A 25,368-nucleotide genomic window follows, 5' to 3' on the forward strand; every position below is an offset into this window, starting at 1 on the left:
ATTTGACACTTTTGTGTAAATTTGTTTAGTTCTGTAGTATTTTGCCTAAAATAGTCTCAGTTCTGGGGTGTGGCGGGATCACAGCAGTGAAGCTGCCAACCCATATACAGATGCCTCAGTTCTCGACTTTAACCAAATTATTAGTCAGAAAGTCAATATAGAAAAGTTATATTTTATTGCGATTGAATTTTGTGATTAAAATTTAATTTGTGATCAACAAATAAATGTTTTAAGTATGACATTTTAGCATGATATAGACAAAATGGAAAAAAATAAAGCTCTTCTGCCTTCTCCCAGTGTTAACAACAGAATTACACCCCTAAGAAACAACCAATCAGAGCCAAGAGATGGGTCTTAGCACTGCCAATCACTCTTGTGTTCACACCCTTCCTCTTTCTCTCTGCTATGCTATTCCATGAATGATACGGCTAGTTAGCTTAGCCACTGATGACGGAGAATAAACGGTTTTCCTTGCACGGTAAGTTATTTCTCCTTCATTAGCACGTCGAGCAGCACATATCCGAGGTTGATTAACAGTGCTACAACCGTGCTCCTGGCTCTGATTGGTTGTTTTGGGTTTGGAGCAGTGCATTTCTTCAGAGGGCAATAATACCTCAGGGAGGAGATGGAGCAGATTGATCTTTTCACAGATTATCTGTCTCATATTGTGCTGTTACCACATGGTCATAGTTTTAACAAATATATAAAACACTTTTTTTTCTTTACAAAAGTTACATACCCAAGCTTTAATGATGTGCTGATTCAAGTCATTTTGAATAAAAAAAAGCCTAACCCAGTAAACTGGGTCACACCCATAACCCAATCCTGTTATGTTCAGTCAAGCCGGTGCATGATCAGCTCATACTTAATCTAGCATTTTGTTTTTGCTAGGTAACCCAAGCTGAAATCTTTTTAACCCAGCACAGTTTATGAGTGCATGGCTTGGCTTTCATAATTTACTACAAGTCGTTAATAGTCGGGGTAAGGGAGTCAGGGTTCTTTCACTGCAACACAATAAATTGCTCCTGAAATTCAGTCACTGCTTTAAGAATCTCCCATTTCTAAAGCCCACAGCCTTTCACTTTGCCTCTTCGCCTAGCTTCTAAACACCGCAGTACATTACACTGTGGGAGTTCCACTTCCAATCAATTCATATTTACCTTCTTATTTTCAGCTACTGGCAGATGCAGCTTAGATGTTGCAGCTCCAGAAGCAGTTTTAAAAAACAGCCTTTTCTACTTTAAATTTTATTCACCCTATATTTTTTTCCTCGCTCACAAGTATTTATATTCATAGTGTACATATACACACAGCTGTCACATACCTGATTTAAATGTATCTCAGTGGGCACGAGAGCCCAGAAACTACTTTAAGGTCTGCTCTGTGGGACGGATTGAAGAGTGTGTTTGGGGCTCGTGGCTGTGGGGGAGGCAGAGCTGCTTAGAATGGTAAGACTGGAGGTGGTGACTCAGGAGATTAGGCCATGTCAGCTTTCAGGCTGCACATTAACAGAGTTACGCTCCAGATGAAGAATTATCCTGGGGAAAATAAATCAGTTGTCCAAAGGCATAGACATCCAATTAACTCGCAGCTAAAGCCACAGTAGTTCAGAGGCCTTGGACATTTGTGTTTTATTATTTATTTTAGCAAAGTTTTAAGGTCAAGCTTGACACAACAACCCTGTCGTTTTTACTATATGTCACACTTTGATATTAGGGAAAACTCCTCTTTTGGGATCAGCTTTATAATTAAAGGGCATCATATTTTTGAGTTGGAAAACCTATTTATTTTTGAAAGTATTAAACATGCATCATATTTGGCCTTTATATTGTCTAACAACTAACAACACATTTTGAAAACAACTTAAAAAAATGTTTTCTGCCATACCCATGGATCCACTACAGTATGTCTAATATATATCAATACCACCAGCTGTTGTTTGTGAGCATAAAGTTTATTAGGAAAGAAATATGGCTGATTCAATAAGCAACAAATTAATTAATCAGATGAAAAATTAAAATGAGCTCAATAATTTTCATTTGCATGATTTATTGTTTTCCTATTTTCTCTCTCTTTCTTCCAAAATCTGACAAAAGTCTTCAGTCTGATTCTTTGGTCTCTATTAGCCCTTTAGTTGAAGGACAGTACTGTTTACAGAAACTTCAATATTCATTTTATTTTTGTTTCCATTGTTTTATGTATTTATTTTGGATACTTAAAATGTCTTCTAGTTCTAGTTTTAAATCTTCCTTTGAATTTACAGTTCATCGATCTTTGCAAATATATTATTGCATTATTTTGCCATTACGATGATATTATTTGAAAATGACCTCAAAACAACGATATCTTTAACACAATAACTTCTGGGACAATTTATTGTCCATCAAAATTTGTTATTGTGACAGACGTAGAAAGAAACTCTGTTTACTTTGTTTCCTCTTCATTTGGTTCCTCTGTCAGCACAAACCTGCTGATGTCTACAGATTTCATTAAATCAGTAACGCTTCCCATCAGGATATTTTACTTACACTCCTAAGCATTTAAAAATAGGCATTGGAGTCACATTCATATGTATGAATTGACTGGAGGCTGTAGTCGCTCCATATGTTTTTTTTTACATTGACAATAAACAATATTTATTCCCACCGAGATTTTCTGGGTACTGCTTCTACACAGGCTTAATTGGATAAAGAATGTTGCTGCAGGATAAAGCTCTGACATTGTGTCACCTACAACGTTCTTTACTTTATCATTTGACCTAAAGATATAGCTGACTAAACACATACAGCTAGTTTTCATGCTTTGTTTGTGCTGACAGCATTTATATCTGTTGAATGTTACTTTGGCTAGTAGTAGTAGGCTATAAGGAAATCTGTTTTGATGACCCTTAATAATTTGACTTGTAATAAATTTAATTGCAAATGCATTTAATCGTGTGCAGACAGAGCTTACAGAAAGCAGTTCTGCTTTACAAAGGAGTGTACTGCTTTGTTTTTAAAATTGTAAAAAATAATTAAGTGGGGTTGTCAGCTGTGCATTGAGCTGCTCCCTCTGTTACACAGAGGCATACCTTTTCCCCTCACTGTGAATGTCATATTTAAGGATGCAAGAAGGCTTTGAGTTTCAGCTGAAAACCCACATTCAATATACAAAATAATGTTCTGCAGTAGCAAGCAGCTCTGTCTGCCATTTACAAAGTTTTTTTGTAGAACCTAAGAAAAAACACTTTAATAATTGTGATTGTTAAAAAGTATCAGTCAGCAGATGTATGAGTTATCGGAAGGCTGTGCACTTCACCCCCGAGCCTCCGCCACGCCCAAGTTTATTAGTATTTTCATTTCTGTTTCATCTGCATTTATCAGTAATGGCAAAGCATTACTGGCCAGTGCTGTGCTATTTATCAGTAATACCATATTTGGTATTGATGCCCAAGTTTGGTGTTCAAGACATAATATCAAAGAAAATGTTCTTTTTCTGTTGCCTTGTGATCACTTGTTAATTTTTGTCATTAATGTTTTGACATATTTCTCAATATTGAACAATCAACTGTTATAAGGTATGTAAAATGACTATTGTAATGACACATGTAATTTAATATTCAGCTATGCATGACTTGCATGAACTAAATAACTTTATATTTCTTTATTTATTTGACCTTTATTCATACAGGATAAATATCACTGAGAAATAAATTATTATCTTTATATACTACAGCATCATTTCTTGAACTTGCATAACATAAAAAGATAACAGATCAACCCTGTGAAGAAAGACAATAATTAATCAGGATTCTACATGTACTTACTTATTAACTCTAAACTAGAGAGTCATGTTTTCATAATTACTTATGTGATAACTATTAATGGTAAAAACTCTGATCTAACAGATGTTGTGCAGGTTTTATGAACTGAACAAGGCCACAGCAGGGTTTTTTGTAAGCTAGAAAAATCGCTCCCCACAGCTTTTTTTCTAAAGGATTGCGCTTTGCATGAAGACAATTTCATACAATAATGCCTGTGTGGCGAATGCAAATGTTTGCTTAGGAGGAGGTACATTGATCCTTGGCAGCAGTCTAGAAAGATTTCATATCTCAAAGGCATCTCTGGGTTGAAATACCACGGAGAAGTCCCCACTGATCACACTGTGTGACATCTACAAAATGAGATGCTTTATCTGCGAGTGCTGTGAAAGCCATTATTCCCAACAAATCCGCACTTTAGGATCAGATTTTTTTCTCTCTCCCCACTCAACCCCCCCGCGCTCTGTGCCACAGAACAGATAGCTCTGTTCTTGGTTATCACATCATATTTTTTCCTCTATACATCACAAATGGTGAAATGCCACAACGCATAATTCTGACAGCCCACTCAAACATTTATAAAGCCATTCATAGCATCTGTTACCCCGTATTAACAGAGGCGCTTTGCACCGCTGACGCCACAGACATGTTCATCCCCATGCTCCCATTCAGCCATTGTTGTGTCCACCGCTTCCAGGAGAACCATTTGGACGGTCAGTTGCCTCGGTATCAAAGGCTGAGAATAACAATAATTCCTCTATTGAATGGGCAAAATGAGCTGCTGGTCTGTTGAGCGTTGTTTGGATATGATTTGACATGACAGGTCAAACGCTACATAAATGAAATGTTAGTCTTTTAGTTTATCTCTCTGCCCAAGTGGTTTACAGTATGTTAAGATACACAAGAATAAAAATTTAAGCCTTGACCATGCATAGGAATAGTGGTATTTCCAGCCACATTGCTATACATACTTACAGAAAATCCTATTAAATGGATGGATGGATGGATGGATGGATGGATGGATGGATGGATGGATGGATGGATGGATGGATGGATGGATGGATGGATGGATGGATGGATACGTATGTATACATCAAATACTTAAAAACATTATTTTTATTCATTTAACATTAACATCCCAATCCTAGAATCCCTCTGTTTCTGTTGTACTCCTGTTAGCTCTCCTTCCAACCTCCAGGGAGGAGTTGAAGAGTTTCATTGCGAGAGGATCAAAGGAGTTCCTCAGTCTGTTGGTCCTGCACTTTGGAAGAAGCAGTCTCCCACTGAACCTGCTTTCCTGTCCATAGTAGCCAGGAGTTTCTGCAGTGCTCTCCTTTCTGCCACTGCTGCCAGAGAGTCCAGCCTTGTGTCGACCACTGAGCCGGCCCGTCTGATTTGTTTTTCCAACCTGGAAAGGTCTACCTTAGAGATGCTTCAACCCCAGCACATTACAGTCCATCCACCTACCCACCCACCCATCCAGCCACCCATCCATCCATTTTCTAACACCCTTGCCCCTAGAGGGGTTGGGAGGTGCTGCTGCCATCTTTCACAGATAATCTGTGAAAGATTGATGCACCTCTGCTGCCTCCCTGTGATCCTACTGCCATTTAATTGGTCAGAAACAGCCAATTAGAGTCAGGAGGAGGGTCTTAGTACTGTCAGTCATTATGGGGATCTGCTACTGTTACGAAAAGTTCATGTACTGAGACCATTGGCATAGAACTCACAGTGTTCTGCACTGGGTACTTCACGTTTCTATGAGGTCACGGTCTCTTGCTATTTTTTTCATATTAAATGATCAGCTGACAGTCTGGGCATGAAATTTTAGTGCTTTATGAATGTGCCAAATGATCAGATTGTTATAGGCCGAATTAATCAGACAGTACAAATATCATTGGGCAGATGTTATAACATTGATCAAACTTTTACTCTTTGCGCACCATACTTGTGCATATTGATATTACAATATGTAGGAATGCTCATGGGAGTATTATTTTAATAGGGCACCATGTCTTCTAGTGGAATTAAAAAGAAAGGCTGATAGACAATAATATCTTTGTATAAGTATTATTATATAGCATTATTTTATTCTTTTGGGATTCATAAAGTATGTTTGAATTTAATTTAACTTTACTATGTTACCATTTCTTATTGGTTCTTGTGGAAGAGGTTCAGTGAACACTAAACAGGTAGGTGAATCATGATGAGTCTCAACCTTGTCTTGTCTGTTGGTGTTTTTAAGTGTGCTATTCTGGTGCAGAGTTATCAAAAACATTTGTCATTAAGTACAATTATGCCTGTGTTTTAAAAAAAGAAACATTTGAAGTCAATTCAGCTGTTTTTCTATATTGTATCGTATCGGCTGATACTAAACCTCTATAAAATAGTTTCAAATAATTCTGTCATGCCTCATTGTGTCACACCCAGCAAGAAGTACCTATAAGTTGCCCCATCCTTTATAGAGTACAAAAATATTTCCAATTAGACTTTAAATGCCATCGCAACTCTGGTCTCCCCAGGTAGAACGTGAATAGAAGTCTCCCAGGGTTACACTTATTATATCTCATTACTGACAGCAGCCGTCGCCAGGGACTCCAATCAGACTATCTGAACACTTAAGCAATTGGCTTCTCTCTTACTGTCTTGCAGAAATTGATTGGGTTTGGGCTCCCCGAGCACCACTTTAATGTCAAACACATAACACACAGACCAGACATTAGCAAGAAAATATTCATTCGTTTTCTCACAAACCAGCTGATGATCTTTTTATCCAAGTGGATTGCAAATGGTCTGATTTTCATACCTCTTCTTTCTTTTTTTGTATTCCTGATTGGTTTAATACAACTATCAGCAACACATCACTGAGCACCAGATGGTTTCCTAATTTGGGTAATCTAATCATAAGTGGACAGATTTCAGTGCAAGCAAAGTGACCACAACTATCAATTAAAAGAAGAAAAACAGATGCAATGTGGGGTGTTGGCCTGAGGATCTGATGAAGCCTTTAGGTTTTCAACTGTAACGTCATTTAACAGATTATTTATCCAATTACAACAGAGAAAAGGCATTTGGCATTCTTTAATGGGGTGTATTTTCTATAGCATGTCCAAAATATTGCTTCCCTAGAAGCTGCAGAAAGTAATTGGTGGAAGTTGAAAGGAGCAAAAACGGTTGGCATGAGGCTGTAAGAGCTGAAGCTGGTGTACTTCCATCCCTGATTCTTTTAATCTCTATTCATTTTTAGAGAAAAAGATTAAATTGAAACATCAGTAAAAGTTGCTATTCAGACGTCATTGCATCTTATTGTGCACATCTGGAAATTTCATGCATGCGCCACAACACAGAGGGCAAAAAGACAATTCTTTTACTTGTCATCAATGCCTCACTGCCACTGGTAGAACAATACTGCTAACAAAATAAAACCTGGAGGTGTTGGTATTATTAGTTTAGTGCAAAGGGAAAAGAACACAGAGAAACCACTGAAAAACAACCCAAAACAACTCATTCTTCTTTTTTCTCACTCTGTCGACTAGGCTACTCACAGACCTGTTGCCATTATAACTGACTGACAACAGCTCCGCTAGTGTATCAGCTTTCAGCACTAAAAACATGCAAACATTTCCCTCACAAAGAACAGAATATTTAGTCTGTTACATTTGTAGGCATGATCTTTATTTTGCAAATAAAAGATAGTCTTCGAGATAAGAGATTTGCGGTTTTATTTAAACAAATGTAAACAGCTGCACTGCTGGTGATCTGTCAAAGTTTGTGTGTATGGCCATTGGACATTTCTTCCTATCATCACTATATGCTTATTCAGGATGGGTGAATGCTAGGCAGCAGCTATGTTTCCATTACAAATGTGCGCAAAGCGTTTTCACTATTCCACTAGTGTCAAAAAACACAATTTTGTGGTGTTTCTGTTAGCTAAGAAGGGCAATTCATATCCCAATAAGTTTCTTCACATGATAAATGATTAAAAAATGCCATGCCATCATCATCATCATCATCCTCCCACTTCCTGTTGTGTTTTGTCTTTTCTGCCAGTATCAACATCTGGTTGTTGATCATATGACTTGTGTGATGCAGTTTTGTGAAATACATGAATTTTGATACAGCTGAAAAACTAACTCATCCTAGTGCACATTTTATCAAAAAAAGTGAAATTAGCATCCATTTCCATTTGGCAAATCTGTTTTCATAATTTCAATTTGCACAATTTTGTGGTCAATGTAAAAACTATTAACTTAATTTAATCTGCTGTTTTTAAGATGGAAAATTCAGAAATTATGCTATTATTTGGGTTTTTTACAGCCACTTCTGAAAAAGGTGACAAAAGCCAGCTAAAGAAACTTGTCAATTGCCTTGTTTCTCCAATAGTTTTAAATATGCAAGAGACTTTATGTCACATTCACACCCAGAATAGAATGATCTTTTATCCCTTTTTTACCTCCTCCCAACTTTAATTTCTAGTCATGCTGGATTCTTTGTGACACAGTCACACAGATTGGCAAGAAACCTGTGAGGCTGAACTTTAACAAGTTCTAATTTCCATGTAAGGCCAACTTTGCATTTCAATGTGTCCATCATTGGCAACAACAAGAGGTGGTGGAAACATGTTTGTTATTTCAAGACATATGTAAGCATGTGCATCTAAAATCAGTGTTACAGAACTTGCAACTCTAAACTGAATAAATCAAAAATGATGTTTGCCTGTGAAAAGTAAAGCTTTAGGTCTGCACAGTGGTGCAGTAGGTAGCACTGTTGCTTTGCAGCAACAGGGTTTTTTTGCATGGAGTTTGCATGTTCTTCCTGTGCATGCGTGAGTTCTCTCCGGGTACTCTGGCTTCCTCCTACAGTCCAAAAACATGATTGTTTGGTTAATTGGTCTCCCTAAATCCTCCCTTGTTGTGAGTGTGTCCATGGTTGTGTGTCCTGTCTGTCTCTGTGTTGCCCTGTGACAAACTGGCGACCTGTCCAGGGTGACACCGCCTCTCGCCTGAAACGTTTGCTGGAGATAGGCACCATCACCTCTCCCCAATCCACTGGGGACAAGGGTGTACAGAAAATGGATGGATGGATGAAGTAAAGCTTTAAACAATCTTCTCAAGAAGATGTAGACAACATCTACATGTCAAGCGTAGCCTGGTAGAAACCAGATCCTTGTCCTATGTTATCCGCTTCATCCAGAGGGTGTGGCCTCTCGGCTAGTGAGAAATGATTCCTTCATGGAGGTATGGACTCAGTTGAAGTTTTAAATTTTACCCAATTGCTAATGCTTATACCACAGGCTAACGTTTGCCTGTGGTATATGTAATGGTTCAGTTTTACCGGAAATTGTCAGTACTGTAAACAGCCATCCTCCACTGTGAAGAGAGTGGAGGATGGTTGAAACATTAAATGTTCCAACCATTCAGTTGGTAATGTTCATTCAATATTTGGAGGTGTGACCAACAACTTCAACGGGCAGACTACAATTCCAAAACTGAGCAGAAAATCAAAGTCATCGATTACTGAGTGGTCTGGTTGAAATTCTACCGGAGGAATCCAAGTCAACGGGAAAAAGCCCAGACTATCTATGAAGCGAGATTTTAGTCAAACTGAACAGCACAATTGTAGCTTTAGAAAAACTATGATTCTTAATAGATTGGTGGATGATTAATATTTTTTCTTTAAGCCAGAAAAATTTTAAAAGTAGTGTGGTGAGAGTTGATAGTGTAGCTAAGTTTACCAAAGTAATTTCTGATGTACACCGCTGACTACCATCCAGCCTACATTTGCCTAAAATAGAAAGCTGCTCTCTAAAAGCCATGCAGCCATGTGTGCCTTGAAGAAACCAAAGCTGCTATCTTACTGTGAACAGTTACTCCCCAGGCCAGTCTGCCCCGCGAGGAGAAAAATGTTTTCGGGTTTCCTTGGAAGGATGTGCCAAAGCTGTTGCATAATTTCTCATCGGTTTTGCTGTGGCTCTTTCTCTATCAAACTATGAGCACATGGGAACTTCAACTATTTTTGAATTGCTGTCATGTACAACAAGGGATATTCATTTAGCCATTCTCAGAGATTATCTTAAAATGGCATACATAACACAAATGTTACGTTGTCATGCCCTATGTTTGTGTGTGTGCATGAATGCTCTGTTTATGCCGTCAGTATGTTGTGATTTTCAGCATCAAAGTCTTTATTTTCTATAAGAATTAAAAAGTTGCTCCTCTAGCATGTGACTCATATTCTAACCCATCACATATTGAATCATCTCAAAGTTCTAATGCATTTGAAAGGTTTTTCACCAAATAATAATAAAAAATCTTGCAATGACAATCTTAGAGAGTTTGTCTATTTTTGCTTTCTTGTCATATCAAAATCATAGAAAAGGAGAAAAATATCAGTATTAAAAAGTGATTTCATTCATTAAGGGACAAAAGTTATTTAAACCAACCTTGCCTTATGTGAAAAAGTTATAATCCCCTAATTTGACGTTGTGATTACTTACCAGCACTTTTCAGACAGCAGTCTTGTGTAAATGTAGCCTAAGGTTTGTGTGGAAAGCTATTTTAATATAATAAGAAAAACCTCATACTCTATATTGTATTTACAGGGATATCATGGTCTGTTCCATGGTTTGAAAAATTAAACTGACAAAAAAAAAGTCTTCATTGTATTAGATTTTTTTTTTTTTTACTTTTTCATGTTAGCGTGAGCTGATGCCATCGAGGAAACATCTTACATCTTGGAATACCTGAAATACGCAGTAAAGTCCAAGTGAATAACGTCATGAATATCGGAGACAATTTTACTTCAGTCTTTCATCATTTCCCTTAACCCTTTTCTCTCTCTCTAGCTGCATTTCCATTAACCAACTGAAATCACAAAAATGAAATTGCTTAATGGAAACAGGGGAATTTTTAAAAAAGGGCATGTTTTTTGGTAAAAAGGTTTTGCACTAGGATAAGGTGATTTTTCTACCGTATCGAAATAGATGTATTTTGCAAAGCTGTAATTTTTTGGCATCACACGAGTTACCTGATCGTCAGATGTTACTATTGGTGGAAACGACAAAGAAAACAACAGGAAGTAGCAGGCGGAGGATGGTTTGTTTTGTTGCAGCTCTCACAGCATCACGGTTCATAAAAAGTGAACGGTTCATGGTTCATTACGGTACAATTTCCCAAAATGCTGCACACGTAGCCGCTCCCAAATAGGTGCGGCTTGTTGCTCCAACACCTGAATAAACACAGACGTCTCCTCTGATTGGCTGAAAGCAGTGTGGCTGAATTATGAATATATTTCATGTAACTGTTTATATCAGTTGCTGCCATGATTTTTAATGACTTATCACGTGTGATTTTAATGTTATTTCTATTTAATATTTTTCAGTGCAATTGCAAATTTTATTTATTTATTTATTTTTACATTAGCAGGATAGCCACACATATAGCTAACCGTGGAATATGCAAAGTCCCCTCAAGGAAGATGATATCAGTTCAGGTTCATTAAATAATCATTTCTGCCTTTAATTGGGAAGAATTAGTTTTTGTGTAAAAGCTTCCTGTTTGCTGGAATTGTACAGTGTACCTGCTTTCAGTCATAGGGAGGAGAACTGCTCACTGGGTGGAAGCAAATAGTCTGTCGACATGCAGAGACCTTCCACTATGCTGTCTCTTTCAGCAGCACATCCCTGAGGCTGTGAAGCATTTTGCTCTCAATACCGCCACCACACACTGCTTCTCCTTCTTTGTCCATCTAAAGAAACAGCCTCTTAACTTTCCACAACTCTATCTTTTATCCCAAAAAAGATTTTAAAAATATATATACTGTATATATGTCCATCCATCTTCTTCCACTCATCCAGGATTGGGTCGCAGGGATAGCAGCCTAAGACGGGAGAACCAGACTTAAGCCTTAAGGAACTCTGGGTGAATCTCATCCCACCCTTGCCAGTTCTTTAACCACCTTGGCGACCTCGTCCTCAGATATTGGAGAGCTCGACCCAGAGTCCACAGGCTCAGCTCCCTCAATGGAAGGCATGTTGGTAGGATTGAGGAGGTCTTTGAAGTATTCTGCCCACCTGCCCACAACGTCCTGTGTTGAGGTCAGCAGCACACCATCCCCACTATAAACAGTGTTGGTGCTGTCTTGCTTCCCCCTCCTGAGATGCTGGATGGTGGGCCAGAAACGCCTCGAAGCCATGCAGAAGTCTTTCTCCATTGCCTCTCTAAACTCCTCCCACTCCCGAGTTTTTGCCTCAGCAACCACCCAAGCTGCATGCCGTTTGGACTGCCGGTACCCATCAGGTACTTCCAGGGTCCCACAGGCCAAAAAAGCCCGATAGGACTCCTTCTTCAGCCTGACACTGACAACCTTGTGGTCACAGCTCCAATAAGCTGCCTCAACAATTTAGGCACGGAACATGGTCCATTCAGACTCAAGGTTCACCACCTCCCCCGAACGTGTTCAAAGTTCTGCTGGAGATGGGAGTTAAAGCTCTGTCTCACAGGAGACTCTGCCGGATGTTCCCAGCAGCCCCTTACAACAGGTTTGGGCCTGCAGCATTTCTGCACAGTTTTCACCTTATGTACTCATCTTCAAGTGACAGGTCATGTTGCAGAATTGAATGGCGATATATTTCCATAGCTGCTCTGACCCCATGTGGCTGTATTGATCATGGTGGATGGACAGATGCTCATGCTGAGCTGTCTGAGGGATTAAAGGTCACACATATTCAACAGTGGTTTCTATCTTCAGGCTTTGTGCACCCAGAACTGTTCTCAATATTATGGATTCTTGATGATAAAAGGTGACAATTGATTACTATAGCTTCCCATTATTATTTTAATCAGAAATTAATGGAGAAAAACAGACTTGCTGGAAAAACATTCTTACTGGAGCATGTTTTAATTAAGTTGTACATACAGTGAATCTCAGATGGATAGATTTTCTATCTGGTTACAAAATGTCACACAAGGTCTGCCCCCTGCCTTTAAGCCAACAAACTGACATCAACAGATGCAACTTTTCCAAATTCACAGAAGTTCAGGCTGAATATAAGAAAGTTTCCATAACAAGATAACAAAAGAATGTAAATATTTCAACACCTTAGCAGATAATCATTTTATATCCAATTTTATGCCCAAATCTGCCACCCCTATTAATTTGCTTTTAGTAAAATTTTTCAGAATGGTTGTGCTTTTTGTTTTGTTATAGATGCAATATAACACACACACACCCGCATGCACGGGGGGCGGGGGTGAGGTGGGCGTGTGTGGGGGGGTGTTATATTGCATCTATATTCTGCTTATGTTAGACTCAAACTCTGTTGCACAAATGAAATCAGAATATTACAAAAATAAAATCATAGTATAAGAATAAAGTTATAATATCCCATTGTATTTTTATGACAATAGTTACAAAAATGAAAGAAGCTCTGTGAAAATCACTTCCAAAGAACCTTGAATGTATGGAACTAAACTAGGATTAAACTTCATTAAGTTTAAAACAGAAAAGTCAAAACTGTAATCATTTAAACTGTCATGGTCATTGTTTTGTTTTGTTTTTTTGTTCTTTTTTTCTGCTGAATATCCATAAATCAGATTCAAGGTCTCTGCAAAAATCTTTTGTATGTAATAAATCCTGTGTGAAGTACCACCGTTTAATCCGATAATCAATACCTTTATGCCCAGCACACAACAAGCCACTCCGTTCGCTTGGATCTCCGCAGCGGTCAGCACTTCTTCACAGGCGTTCAGCCGCAACAAATACAACAAATAACAGCACTTGAAATCTGAACAACTGAAAGGTCAAACAGAACTTTCTGCTGTGCTACTGAGCTCTGTTTTTGTTACAGAGGTTATAGCAAATGCTGGCTTAATCCTTTCCACTTGGAATGAAAATGCAAAGCATGTTTGCAGAATCTATGTATGCTGACTGTCATGATAAAAATGATTCTTTATTCTGCAGGTTCTTGATACAGCCAGAAAACCGTCCCACAGGATTACTCTTTACATTGTCTATTTTTGTCACAAGGCTTTTGTTGTGATGCTGCTGTTTATTTATTTTTATTTTTTTTATGGATACCTTCATAGTTTTCAAGACATCATCATTTTTAAAGACCAGTAGTACACAGGCAAGTAGTAGGCAAGGTTCAAATTCATCTATAGGTTAATTATTGAACTCTTCCTATTTGGCTGTAAATTAATTGTAACATAAATAAAATGCATTATTTTATTACCGGTCTATAACTGATCCAAAGTCAGTATAAACAATAAGCTTTCTCAAACTGAATGTTAAAATCTGATTCCTATATGAGGTCAAAGATCTTGGAGAGCTGGACTTTCTCTACCCACCGATGAACAAAATATACAGTGACAGAATTATGTGTTTTCCAGGCACATTGTGCTGTTTTATAACACTACGTTACTCACAGTTGTTATAAAAGTGATATATAACATGATATAACATGGTTCCTCTATTAATCCTTTAGCAGCAGTTTTACCAGCACTGCATCTCCAAAACCCAGGACTGTGTAACATTTACTTTATTTCTCCAAGTTCCATTTCAGTTGTCCCAAGTTCTCTTTTATTTTTATATTCTCTAAGAAAGAATAAAAGTATGCACCAAGAAAGGGTTTTTTCCCCACAGGTAGATTTCATTTTTTTCCTCCCTAGTTTATTCTCAATTTCTTTAGAGCATCCAAGAGATAACCAGATTAAACACATCACATAGTTTGCAAATAATGTTTTTAAGGGTAGAAAAACACTACCAGTCTGACTCCATTGGAAAATACATTTTGTAAAATCATAGATTAACTATGGCTTTCCAAAAATTGGAGTGTAATTTCCTTAGCCACACTCAGGCTTAAATCTAACCACCTATGGAGTTATGACATTTCTTAGGTGTGTCTAAAGTGCATGCAGACAAAATTTAAACAAGCCTGTTGGTGTGCAGGTTTCACTGGTCAGAACCAGATGATCCTCTTTAGTCGTCTTGAAATGGAAAATGTATGTGTTCATCTTTTAATGTAATCCAATATTGGCCCTTTGCTGGTCGTGGTCGGCCCACTAAACAAAAATCTCCACCCATTTCCTGATAGCATTTGGATAAGTTGTTAAGAATTGAAAGGTGAAAAAGAAAACGTCTGTCAAGAAAACTGGCATAAGGGTATGAGATCTTTCCAGGCACACGCAGAAAAAGATGCATAATGGCTTGGAAGAAATAAAGTAATCTTGTGGTTTGATTAAAAGTTAATTAAGTTGAATAAATCTGAATACTATGAGTATAAGTAATCACTCCATAACTTTCTGCAAAGAATCTCTGATTAATGATCGGTAATGATTTAACTATGTAATGATTATGTTAATGATTAACAATAAGAAAAAAGATGTGATTTATTGTCAATGAATATGAAGTTGTGATCTTATGTAATCAATTCAAACAGGTTTAACAACAGATTGAATGTGTTTAATGAATTATAATAAATGATAGTGAATTATAGAACAGAGAGAAATGCAGTACAGCCCTGATAACAGGAAATGTCGCAAGCAGTTCTGAACAGATGGCCAGAGCGCACAGGATGGGTGGTGCGGTGAGTTTGGCTGAGGCAACGGGGAATGAGGAAGTACGGGAACTTCCACTACGGTCAGCAGAAACAGGTTGGGAAATGTGGGGACTTTTTCATGAGAGACAGCAGATGTGAAGAAAGTCACGTAGACCAAACCCCCCCCATACACACACATGGTGGAGAAATGTATAAAAACGGGCTGAAAAGAGGAACCAGTTGTTCCCAGTCCGGCGGCGCAGAAGATGAGACAACCTGCAGGAGCAGATTGAGCTACGGACCGCACTTCAGAACCACGGGGGAGCTCGGACTTCACACCGCTAAGAAAGGACTGGGTCCCATCGCCCCATCTCTGGTTCTTTATTCGATCGTTGGTCTCGTCTCAACCCAGCAATTTCAAACTCTGCAACAAGACTTGGAGGAAGGACAAAGGTCCCTCAGGGATGAGGAACTGGGTTTTGCAAAAGGATTCGAACCCGTTCTGCTTTGTTTCTTTTCTAAGGAGGATTTTTTCCACACAAGGCAAAGACCTCAACCAAGGATGCTAGAAATTCCTGTTGCCAAAAGATCCACCATCGACTGGGTATGAGTTGAATCTGCTCCTTGAAATTCCATTACAGAACGTGCGACTCAAGTTAGGGAAAAGAGGACAGGGTAGTATGATTGTACATGTAAATTTTATTACACTGTTATTGAATTATATACGATTGATTATTGATTTGTATGTTGCATATCCCTGCTTAAGCTTGCTTAATAAATTTATACTATAAAATTCTAATGAGGTTGGTGGACATTGGAATTAATAGAGTCATTTAATCTTTGTCCAGTTCTTTTAATTAAGGTAAAACTAATGTACATGATTCCAGTAAAGAGGAGGCTTCATAATTTCCTTTGGTGAGAGTAAATAATGACCCTGGGACTTACATCTAAGTCACTAAACATAATCTAGCCGGTTCCAAGTGCAAGTTATGATTTAGAAAGTGGGCTACCGTTAACAGAAGTGGTTATTGGAATTATGCAGCTGCGAGGGCTACTCAGCTGATTGTTTCTTAACTGTAAAGGGTCATAACTTCTGGATTGGAGGTAGTTAGAGCTAGACGAATCACTTTCGCCACCAGTTTAAATAGATTATCTCTTATAGAGTACTTTTAGGGTAATACCCAGGTCTCAGAGATTTTCCGGACCTGTTAGACGGAGAACTGGTCAGTAGGCAGCCCTGTGAAGTAGTGAGGAGTGGGCGGGGCTGACTATTGCAGGATAACCTTCACGTCAAAAGTAACCATGTCTGCTGATGAGGATGAAAAGTTTCTTGTCTGTTTGAGGATCCCTGTCTGCTATGGAGCAGAGAGCATTCATCCACAAACATTATAATAAAATCATACTTTTACAAACATTATCAAAGAAAAAGACACAGCAAAATACCTTAAGACACAAACAAAATCAAAACACTAAAATCAAATCAACAGCCAGAAATTTTTTAACATTTTACAAAACATAACAAAAGGATGTCATGAAATACCTTACAAAGTTAATATTTTATGCATATTTTCAGAGATAAATAATAAAGCAATATTCACTTTGAATATAAATTCACCCACTTCACCAATTTAATGTAATTTCATTATCTATTTTACATTTTTTAAGGTGCTTTTTAAAATGACCAATTAATGTAATTGCAGAAGCAAAATGTTCCAAAAGAAGCTGCTGCATACAAAGCTGCTGCTGCTGCTGCTGCTGCTGCTGTTGTTGTTGTTGTTGTTTTTGTTTGTTTCTGGGGGCTTTTTAGACCATTGGTTCGAGACCGTGGTAATCTGATGTAGTAAGATTATTTAGTATTAAAAGCATTCCTATTGTACGTGGGTAACAACTGAGAAAAAAGGCTAAATGGTTCATGTGAAGTCCAGACTTTGCCTAAAGAAAGAAGAAGGTTTCATGCTAGTCTGTCATCTAGTTTCATTTGTGAAAGGTGAAAGGTGTTTGGATGAACTAACCTAAAACTGGACAAGGTAAAACAGTCTATGGATGTCCAGCATTGGAAGGTACAGTAGATGTCTTTCATCCAGTGCCTTACAAAGTTACTTTCCTTTCAATTCTCAATATATTCCTTGAAATTTTGTTAGTGAAGTGCACTATATTGTTGGTTTTTATTATAAATGTCTTGCAGCTATTCAAAGACTTTAGATGAATGGCTGAAAAACTTAGTCTTTTTTCAAGCTTTGGAACTCTTCCCACATCTATAATTCCTGAATTTGAGAATCTTTGACCTTGTATGCATGTCTTGAATATGCATTGTTGGAGAGAATGTATTAGATGGGAGGTTTAGTCCTTTCTTTGCTCAGAATAGCAGTGTGATTGGTCCTTAATCTCCTTTAAGCCTGGAATCCAACCGAGGTTTTCAAGTTAAGTAAGACGTTAGCATTGGAGGAATTCTCATAGGAATACAGCAACAGCTTGAAAACTTCTTTAAAAATATGGCTAGTCAGTTTTTGTCTACATTGTTAATTTCTGTTTGTACACTCTTCAGCGTTCTGTGGTCTGTGGGTGGTCAGTAACACCCACTGACCAGCCTGTCAGTGGGCGGTAAGGCATGGGTGGACTCAGGAACCTCAACTGACTTGGCTAATGTGCAATTACAGAATCCAAAACTGTACATTTACAAGAAAACCCGTTTGTTTGTAGTTAAAGTCTCCTGCAGCGATAATGGTTACTGCTTGGTATGTGATGCAGAAAAGGGTGGAATGTTCTTTTAATCTTGCATTGTTTTTCTCCACACCACGTCGACCTTTGTGTTTGGACTGGTCCTTGTTGTCAGAGTCTGGGCTGTGCTGCAGAGCACTTACAACCCGTCTCCCACTCTGACATAGTGGGTTGTACAGTATATAGCAGCTGACACATTTACTAAATGGCAGGTTGACTGCAGGCGTACACTAGAATCATAGTCCTACATAACGCTCCCAAACTCATTTATCAACTGCTTGTTTGAGTCGGAGAGCACACATGTATCTCCCAGAAATCTGAAGATATGGAAAGAGGGAAAGAAATGACTTCCACTTAGTCTGCAGCCACTCTCTATGGCTGCAGACTAAGCAAACAAAGCCTTTGTTTGTTTGTTATTATTCAGGAAAAGGTGCCCTTGTGTCGTCGGTCAGAATGTGCTTTGTGTGTAGCGTTAGATGTTAGATGAGCAACCGGTCACAGATTGAATGTGTGAGAGCCCTGCTGTGTGCGGTTCAGCGTTTCACTGCTACAGCTGGAAAAGAACAAACCTTAGAGCACAAATTTACCTCTATGTTGAGAGACTCTCTTCTTCAAACTTTTATAGACAATAAACCTTTACAGAAGTTTGGTGAAAGTATGTACAGTATAGCAGATTTTCTCTCTTTTATATCACATAACAACCATGCAGCTTAATGTCTTTTATTAGGATTATAAAACAACATCCCGAGTTTTGGACATTTTTTCAGAGCTCTGCTTAATTCATCATCTGAAAAAAAAAAAAAAGAAAGGTTGGCACAACTACAACAACTACCAAAATTTAGAAAGCCACCTTCAGTGACTGGCCATGCAAGGGGAGTTTTAATCAAACTCAAACTCAAATTCCTTAGCATACTTAAAATAAAACAAAACTAACTAAAAGTAAGACAAAACAAACTTTTCACCAAGTGGGAGCTTGTTTTTAAGTCATCAATTTCTGTAATATTGATTAAAAAGTAATAGTTCAACTGGGAAATTATTTCTCTCACAGCAAGATGATTTTACCATATTATAAGTGAAACAATTTGCCAGTGAAACTAGTACATTGTTAAGGAATTTGTGACTCAAAGCAATCTCCTGCATCTTGCTGAAAAGTTTTTGTGAGTTAGTTTTGTATGGTGTGTGCAAAGATATTTGCACTAGAAACTAGCCTAAATATACAACCAGAAGAATCATTCACCTCAATGTCTATTCTCACATTCGAATGGCCCAGTCAAAGACCAAACCTATAACCAAATGAGAATCTGGTATTTTGCTAAAACAAAACTCAGAGATTTCAGTCTCTATACATGTATTAGTAAAACACTTTTATACTGATTGTCTTCTAACCAAATTCAAATTTGCAAGAAAAGTACATATGGCACTTAAAGGGGCAGTATCATGTAAAACCGTACGTGACAGTTAGCATAGTTAATTGATTGTGATACAAAATGGCACTATGTGCCTGGAAAACACTGCTTTTAATATTTAAATACCAATCAGAAGTTTAGCATTAGTCCTTTTCTTTATTACTACAATTGGTTGTTTAAGTTCAAGTATCTTCTTTATTTGTCATTGATTATTGAAACAAATAGTTTGGAGTCGAGTCAGATCCTTTGCACTTTTGTGAGTTAGGTTTTATGATATTGCAGTCAGGTTTTGACCCTGTAAATGTCTGTGGGTCTTTTTGTTTCTCCAGTACACATGCGAGGCGATAATGGCTTTGTTGCCAGCATCTCCATCATCAGGCTCCATGTTGTGAGTCATTTCCAGGATTATCACAAGCCTAATCTGTTTAAAATAAGATTATTACTTTCTGCATCCATGGTCTGTAAAGCCTTCATGGGCAGAAAACTGCAACACGGCAACACAGAAATATGATTGTAGCACACCAGTCACATTAATTACCATGCTCCCTTTCATGTCTCTCTCTCTTTTGCACAAGAATTACAATTAGAAAATGTTTTATCCAATTAAAATAGCCCAAGGTTCCTAAGCCATAAATTGCACTGTATGTCTTCTTTTTAAATCACAAACTCAATGGAGAATGCACATTGCAACTATTTTTATATTCAAGGTTATAATCCAGAAGTATATGCAAATTTAAGGCACCGACCGCTTAGGGAAAAGCAGCAGCAGCAGTAGTGCAGAAAATGGTGGCTGTGCTGCAAGCTCTAATTGGAATGCCTGCAAGAAGTAATATTTCTACAGAAACATCAATTGTTTTCCTATTAGCACATAAAAACAGAGCACTTAGAGGTTTAATACACAACGACTCCACAAGTACTGACAAAACTACAATGAAAGCTTTTGGATCAGATGATTCTCATGTAAAGATGGCCCAGTCAAAGTTCAAATCTAAATTGAAATGAGAACCTTTTTGAAAAAAATTATTTGCAGATTTATGGCATAAAATCACAATAAAATCCCTTGACATTTGTGGTTGTAGAGTGGAAAATTATGGAAGTTTTAGTTGGAATGCTCCTTTAGACACTAAAATCTTGTGATTCATCTTTCAAAAAGCTGCATGAAGAAATTGCTTTTCTCTGTCAGAGTGGAACCAAAAATAGCATTTGAAAGTGACAGAAGAGAACTCCGATGGGAATTTACTTCACTACACAGAGTTGTTTGATTTGTGGATCAAATTGTGTTAATCTGTGTTAATATTTTTGAAGTCACATTTAACATGTGACTTCAAAAGGAGAAAGTGGGGAAAATTTTATTTTGTTTGTTTTCTAGGACAGAGGCTTAAAGGGCAGTATTATGTGTAACTGTGACCTTCAGGTATAAAAATACTACACATTTCAAAAATGACTTAAAAGAAATTTTACTTTGTAATTTAATGCCTTGAAATTGGGCCTCTGTCTCTTTAAGAAATTCCTGCTCTTTCTGAAGAGCCAGGAAGTCATCAGAACATGACTCCTCTATTAACCCTTTAACAATATTTTTAACTGCTGCTGCTAGTCTGAAGGAGCTGAGTTGGAACGTGGCAGGGTAGGGGCCCTTCATGAGGAGGAAGCTTGGAAACTGCAGCTCCATGGAGGAGTTTTGTCCTTGAAGGTGGAGCTAGGTCCACCCAGGTGTTTTGCACAGCTGATTTTTAAGGATTTCTCAGACTTAAATGGCAACACTCCAGGTATGTTTTTGATGACATTATATATATTGTCATCAAAATTTTACATAATACTGCCCCTGTAAACTTAAGCTTATTTTCGTCTCTAATGTCGAATTTCTGTAAACATTAAGAGAAAAACCCCTTAATACCAGACTTTACAAAACAAAGCCAATGAACACCATCAATTAAAACAACCCCCCACTTTTATTCCTAACTTTTGCCAAAGCTGCTGTCTTTCTCTTTCTCTTTGCTCGCCGAGCTGGCTGGAGAACCGCCTGTTTTCTCATTTGCGAAGCGAGGCACGTCCGACAGGAGGTGGGACCCCCGAGTGAAATGACTCCTGAAATATCCATCACCGCAAATTACATCTCTGCTCGTGCTGATCCCCTCTTTTGAGCTAATCAAGTTATATGCCCCTGCACAACTATCAATACGCCTTGCTAATGTCTTTTCATTTGCAAAGATAATTACAACAAGGTTCCACTTGAAAATCCATACATGCCAACAAACCGAGCCAAAATCGACTGATCGGCGGGGGTAATTATTTCTCCCTTTCTGATGTAAGGCCATATCTCCAGGGGTTAATGACACTGATTAAAATGATTTATGCAATAACAAAAGAGTAGGGGGTTGACGTGTGTACAGGAAATAAAATATGCATTTGCATGCGGTTTGAGTTTGAATGCTAATGTCTCTAAGATCCTTTTTTGGGGAGGCCAAATATCATAATTTGTGGTTTTGCACCTAAAGCTGCAACAGAAGCCGGTATAGCGCCAGCAGCTAAGAGATCCGAATTCGTCGTAAGTGTTGTCTGTAGGTAGTAGATGTTTGTGTTTGTGCATCTCCTCGTGTGAATGAGTGAAATGAGGTGAGAAAAGAAGAAGCTGCAGGAGGCTGCGGTGCAAGGAGAGTCTAGACATAATGAGTTTAATAACATACAATGTTCATTAAAACGTAGCTCAGAGCCTCTCTGGTGACCGTCAGATTAGTGGGGGGAAGAGGGAGTGGGGTGAGACGGAGGCCCATATGGTCCACACGCTTGACAGCACTGTGACCCATAACAGATGTGCTGTTTTTTATTTTATTTTCTGCTCTCCCCTGCTGCTTTACTCGGCTTCTTTGACACACCTGGGTTTCTCCCGGGCAATCACAACAACACCAACAAATAAGAGACATTCACTCTCCGGGAGGCGATAAAGGCTCATACGACTGGAAAAAACAAACTTTATTTAGGCCTTATTAAGTGGGCTGTCCTCCAGGTGGGGATTCACAAAGTACTGTTACACCTGAAGGAAAAGCTCAGCCGTGCAGGTGGGTTGTTTACAGGCAGACTTTGATTCAGCATTTACAACACTGGCTGAAACGCAAGAATATAGTCATAATATTCTGAAAACTAAGTCAAAATAATGCAAGAATGAAGTCATATTACCAGAATAAAGTTGTAATAATATGAGATTAAAGTCATAATATTATGAAAACAGTCAAAATACTACAAGAATAAAGTAATATAAGGATTCATTTTATGGGAATTGCTACACAAATGTTGAGGATTTTGTTAAGTTTTGGTATTTGTTCTACAAATAAGGAAATACTTCATCTTTTAACACATCAGCTTCAAATTATTATTAGTAGCAGGACTTTGATATGATTTTCAAGAAAGAATCCAGGACAAATGGATATATGGAATGGATGCATGTACTTTGGGCTACTTGATATATACATTTCCCTCATGATAAATGCAGTATTTATCTTATCTTGTTTTATTGGACTAGACGTCGCGTCAAATCTTGGTAATTATCATTGAAAAAGTCTATATTTTTCTTGGAGTTTTATAGATCTCTTCTGGTAATATTGCATCTTTAATCTGCTTATGACTGTGTTGCAATATTATGACTTTATTCTTGTAATTAAAGAAAGAAAAAGTCCTAATACTCCATCATATACACCCTACACAGTGAGCTACATTTCTCTTAATTTGTGTGCACTCAAATGTATTCATTTGGGTTCATCCTCCTACAGTAAAGACTCAAGTCAAGTCTCAAGTTTGGTTCAAATCAGTTCTTAAAGTGGAAGCTTAACTCCGCTCCTAGAAATTTAGAAAGATTTCAGCAAAGTGGGCGGAGCCAAGAGACAGCGCCGAGTGTGGGGACGAGCGGATGGGTGAGTGGGGCTGTGATCAGGACGAAAGAAGCACTGCTGTCAACTTATCCATTTTATCAAGTTTTCGCTTTGTTTTTATGTCCAAATGTGGATCTTTAACAGAGTCTTGTTAGGCTGCTCAAACTAAATACTTTTCTTTGTCTTTTGACAGCCGGCCCCACTGTTCTTCTTGGCACTCACTATACTACTGTTCAAAATGTCTTGGAGAAGTTACTACAAATCTTCAGTGGATTAAGTCTTTCAGGGCGTCTTCTGTCTCAGCATGGTGTCCCTGTCTGACTCCATGATATCCAGATCGGTTCTCTGTGGGGGAGGGATGAGTCATCTGTTGAAGTGTTGTGTATGAAGTCGGCGTTTAAGACAAGGCATGTTGTCCTACATGAATGTGGACCGAGGGTTTTTCTTTCAACTGGAATTCCTTAAAGAAGATTGTAGATATATTTTTGAATTTTTCCTCATTCCAAGTTATGTCTGCTTCCAACTTTGTGTAATAGAAAAGAAAGATCACTCTGCCCACATCACCGAACACCTGATGCTAGGAGGTGAAAGGATTCTCTGCTGGAAGTCCCTCACCATCACATAATCTGCTTGCTGCTGTGCCTGAAGCTCTTTAGTTCATTTTATTCACTCGACTATCAAAGAATCCCATGTTGGAAAATCATGTTACTCAATACGTAAACAGTATGTTCAAGGACACGTTATGACTTGTTCTGCTAAACAACACTGTGCACAGCTCCTTTAATTACACCAGTGTTTCTAAATCTTTTTTGAGCCAGCGCCCTTTATCTGTCATCTAGGTCCTTCACCACCCCCCATCAAAGAAGATGTAGGCTACTTGCACTGAACATTATTTTCATTTAAATGTAGCTCAGAGCCTCTCTGGATGTGTGTTTTATAAAAGAAAAACACATTACTGAATTATTAGTTTAACAGAGAAGAAAAAAACCATGTGAGTAGAAATGATTTTTACAGGTGTGTAAGAAAATGGAATTTAAAATCAGTAGAGCTAACAGCAGCCAATCAGGGTGGAAAATAAAAAATTGATTCAAACTTTGATTATCAGCTTTTTCTTGTTCTGTGCCATTGCCTGATGCTAGTTGCTGAATCTGAATCAAAGTGGCCAAATACAAGATTCACAACAATACCAGTTTAAACGTTGAACTATTTACAAAAGACTGTGCTCTGAAACATTAAAACATGGGTAGAACTGTATCTATATTAATCATAACTCTTCTACTCTGCATTGTTTCTTTCAGTTTCTTGTGATGCAGCTCTGTGCTGCCTTCAGGAGAATGGGACATCAGAGTATCTTCTATAAAATTTCACCAAAATGGCATTTACTGTAAGAACCAGTGCTTTAATTAGAAAAACAAAAGTTCCAGATCCTTTTAATATTATACAAATAAGGGACAGAACCATGGATTATATCTTCATAGAGATCTGTCTATTGATTTATAAATAATAGTTTTACTGTAGAAATTACAAAGAACAAAACTGATTTCTAATCAAATCCTAATGAGTCAAACTGAAAGTGTCATGGAGTCACTTAACAGCCCCATGACATTAACATTGACATGAAAAATAATATTGAAGAAATAAATATATACAATAAAATCTAATAATTAACAACATTAATAAATTCATTTGTACTTTTATGGCCTATAAAATAAATTTCTTGTTAGTACTAGATGTGGTCTCAACAAACCCATGGCACTTCAAAAATATTATCTTTCCTTTTATCTGAAAATAGTTTCTGTTTGTGCTTGCTATACAGTCCCCTGTATTATAACTATGTCCCGGTTTTCCTGTTTCTGAGTTTTGCACAATGTGAGTATCTTTTTTTTTTAACCCCAACAACTAAATCTATGAGGAAATGCAGACTCACAAACCTGTTACAATAACTGAAAAAGCCCCAGCATGCTGACAGGTAACATTTCAAAGTGCTGGTATTATTATTGGATACAGGACCACTTACAGCACTAGTCTTAACGCTATAAAATGATC

The 25,368-nt window shown here is 37.9% G+C and overlaps 1 long non-coding RNA gene across 1 annotated transcript; it reads left to right on the top strand.

The window, feature by feature from the left end:
- The first annotated feature begins 405 nt into the window (after positions 1–405).
- Positions 406–24,414, top strand: LOC116710139 (uncharacterized). The gene is made up of 2 exons (XR_004337046.1): positions 406–478; positions 23,516–24,414. It is a non-coding gene; the product is annotated as an uncharacterized LOC116710139 (long non-coding RNA).
- Positions 24,415–25,368: the final 954 nt, after the last annotated feature.

The sequence above is a fragment of the Xiphophorus hellerii genome, chromosome 20, assembly GCF_003331165.1.
Source record: "Xiphophorus hellerii strain 12219 chromosome 20, Xiphophorus_hellerii-4.1, whole genome shotgun sequence".
Taxonomy (NCBI): domain Eukaryota; kingdom Metazoa; phylum Chordata; class Actinopteri; order Cyprinodontiformes; family Poeciliidae; genus Xiphophorus; species Xiphophorus hellerii.